We start from the raw sequence: 4,040 nt of genomic DNA on the forward strand, positions 1-4,040 counted from the left end.
AGGATGTGTCGGTAACCTTTTGTCACGGTTGGTGGCTGCAACCGCGACTAAAGGTGTCGGAAGGATAAGGATGTGTCGGTAACCTTTTGTCACGGTTGGTGGCTGCAACCGCGACTAAAGGTGTCGGCAGGATAAGGACGCGTGGGTGGATGCACTCGCTCGATGAGATAAAGCATGTAGCGCACGACGGCTCGTCGAAGGAATAAGACAAAGTAGAAGCGGTGCCGTTCCTATAAAATTTCCATGCAAGCCCGTGAAAGACTCCGTCTCCTCTAACAGTGTTGGGAAAAGGGTTCTCATTATTACATAAATGTAGAGATTGTCTTGGGAACTATATATGAAGAATACATTATTACATCGCCATCTAGTGTTGTGATCTTCTACGCCGTAGCCATGGAGAATCTTCATCATTTAGCAAGATGCTTGGGTCAATTTTCACCGTGAAGGGCGGAATTTCTTTAAACTTATTATAATCTTCTGACATGTCGGTCTTGTCATCCACTCCCACGATGTTTATTTTCCCGAAAGAACTATGTGGCGCTTTGGCTCCTCGGTTGATGTATTCTTTTGTTGATTTCTTTTTCTTGATTTGCTAGACATGTCCTTCACGTAGAAAACTTGAGCCACCTCGCTGGCTAGGACAAAAGGCTCGTCCGTGTACGCAAGATTGTTGGGATCCACTCGTTATCATACCGTACTTATCATCAATATGTATAGCGCTGAGCTTCACCCATTTGCACCGAAACAAACGGACCTTAAAAGTGGGACCATAGTCAAGTTCCCATATCTCCTCTATGTATCCATAATATGTGGTGGTCTCGCCCATTCTCGTCTTTTGCATCGAAGCGGACACCGCTGTTTTTGTTGGTGCTCTTTTTATCTTGGTCGATCGTGTAAAATGTATTCCCATTTATCTCGTACCCTTGGAATGTACATATGTTTGAAGATGGTAACCTGGTCAACAAGTACAGCTGCTCCACAACAGATGGGTCATTAATGAGATGTCTTTGCAACCAACTGCCGAAGGTATTCATGTGTTGACGTGTAATCAAGGACTCGGGCTGGCTCGGGTTTATTTCTCGTAAAACATTCTTATGTTTCTCGATGTACGTGAGCCACCAAGCTGGAATTGTATAGAACCGTGTAGTGTGCTTGATTGAAAGAAATCTTGTCCCTCCACACCGTTGCTTTCCTTCCTAGTGTGCCTTTTCCAGTCAGCCTCCCCTCATACCGAGATTCGAGAACACCAATCGGCTTAAGGTCGGGAAGAAAGTCAACACAAAACTCGGTGACCTCCTCGGCTCCGTAGCCCTTTGAGATACTTCCTTCCGGCCTAGCTCGGTTATGAACATATTTCTTTAAGACTCCCATGAACCTATCGAAGGGGAACATATTGTGTAGAAATACAGGACCGAGAATTCTAATCTCTTCAACTAGGTGAACGAGGAGGTGCGTCATAATATTGAAGAAGGATGGTGGGAACAACAACTCGAAGTCGACAAGACATTGGACCACATCTTCCCGTAATCCCGACAAAGTTTCTGGATCCATTACCTTCGAGAAATTGCGTTGAGGAATGCACATATCTTCACAATGGCTAGTCGAACATTTTCTCGGTAGAAGTCCCCTCAATGCAATCCGAAGCAATTGTGTCATAAGCACGTGATCAGCCATGGGACATCGAGTTCCGGAATTTTTTCTCCTTCATATTTACTATCCCCTTTATATTCGACGAGAAACCGAGACGGAACCTTGATACCGAATAGGGCTTCAAAAAGATCTCCTTCTCTTGTTTGGTAAGAGCATAGTCGGTGTGCCTACAAACTGCCCCGGATGATTGCCGTTTCGTCCTTTATGAAGTTCCCGGTCCTCCCGTGCTTCCGATGTATCTTTTGTCTTTCCATACACGCCCGTAAAACCTAGAATATTCACACAAAGATTCTTGGTCAGGTGCATCACGTCGATTGCAGAGCGGACTTCCAGGACTTTCCAATATTCTAGCTCCCAAAAATAGATTTCTTCTTCCACATGGGCGCGTGTCCGTCATCGTCTTTCGGAACAGGTCGACCGCTCGGACCCTTTCCAAAGATAATATTTAAATCCTTGACCATGTCAAATATATCAGCACCACTACGGGGACAAGCTCGGACGGCGGTCCTGCCTCGCCATCGAAATGCTTGCCTTTTTTCCTTAAGGGATGCTTGCGCGGAAGGAAACGACGATTGAACGGGTACACAACTTTTCTCGCTTTTTCCCAAATATTTACTTTCGGCCTCATCTAAACAAGTGTGTGCATGCATTGTATCCTTTGTTCGTCCGTCCCGAAATGTTACTGAGAGCAGGCCAATCATTGATGGTTACGAATAGCAACGCTCGTAGGTCAAATTCTTGCTCCGTGTGCTCATCCCACACACGTACACCTGGTTTTGCCCACAACTCCAAAAGTTCATCGACTAATTGAAGGAGATATGCCCAAGAGGCAATAATAAAAGTGGTTATTATATATCTTTATGTTTATGATAAATGTTTATATATCATGCTATAATTGTATTAACCGAAACATTGATACATGTGTGATATGTAAACAACAAAGAGTCCCTAGTATGCCTCTTAACTAGCTTGTTGATTAATGGATGATTAGTTTCATAATCATGAACATTGGATGTTATTAATAACAAGGTTATATCATTATATGAATGATGTAATGGACACACCCAATTAAGCGTAGCATAAGATCACGTCATTAAGTTATTTGCTATAAGCTTTCGATACATAGTTACCTAGTCCTTATGACCATGAGATCATGTAAATCATTTATATCGGAAAGGTACTTTGATTACATCAAACGCCACTGCGTAAATGGGTGGTTATAAAGGTGGGATTAAGTATCCGGAAAGTATGAGTTGAGGCATATGGATCAACAGTGGGATTTGTCCATCCCAATGACGGATAGATAAACTATGGGCCCTCTCGGTGGAATGTCGTCTAATGTATTGCAAGCATATGAATAAGTTCATAAGAGACCAAATACCACGGTACGAGTAAAGAGTACTTGTCAGGAGACGAGGTTGAACAAGGTATAGAGTGATACCGATGATCAAACCTCGGACAAGTAAAATGTCGCGTGACAAAGGGAATTGGTATCGTATGTGAATGGTTCATTCGATCACTGAAGTCATCGTTGAATATGTGGGAGCCATTATGGATCTCCAGATCCCGCTATTGGTTATTGGTTGGAGAGAGTACTCAACCATGTCCACATAGTTCGCGAACCGTAGGGTGACACACTTAATGTTTGATGTTGAAATGGTAGAACTTGAATATGGAATGGAGTTCGAATATTTGTTCTGAGTCCCGGATGAGATCCCTGACATCACGAGGAGTTCCGAATGGTCCGGAGAATAAGATTCATATATAGGAAATCATATTCCAAGTTTGGAAATGATCCGGTGCATTTATGGCAGGTTCTAGAAGGTTCTAGAAAAGTCCGAAGAAATCACCATGGAAAGTGGAGTCCCGCAGGGACTCCACCTTGCATGGCCAGCCAACCCTAAAGGGGAGGAGTCCAAGGTGGACTCCCCAAGGGTGGCCGGCCAACCCCCCAAGGAAGGGGTGGGAGTCCCACCTTGAGTGGGATTTCCCCCTTGAGTAGGTTTCCCACCTATGGGAGGTTTTGTTGTTGGGGTCTTATTCGAAGACTTGGATACCAATACTTGGGGATTTCCACCTATATAATGAGGAGGAGAGGGAGGGGGCTGCACACACTTGGCCACACCACCTAGGGCTGCCCTTGGCCGGTGCCCTAGCCTCCCCTTCTCTCCCCAAACCCTAGCGGTCTCTCTCCTCCACCACATCCCGCACGCTTAAGTGAAGCTCCACCGGATTTCTCCACCACCACCGACACCACGCCGTCGTGCTGTCGGATTCAAGAGGAGCTACTACTTCCGCTGCCCGCCGGAACGGGGAGGTGGACGTCGTCTTCATCAACAACCGAACGTGTGACCGAGTACGGAGGTGCTGCCCGTTCGTGGCGCCGGAAC

The sequence above is a fragment of the Lolium rigidum genome, chromosome 6 (assembly GCF_022539505.1).
Source record: "Lolium rigidum isolate FL_2022 chromosome 6, APGP_CSIRO_Lrig_0.1, whole genome shotgun sequence".
Classification (NCBI taxonomy): domain Eukaryota; kingdom Viridiplantae; phylum Streptophyta; class Magnoliopsida; order Poales; family Poaceae; genus Lolium; species Lolium rigidum.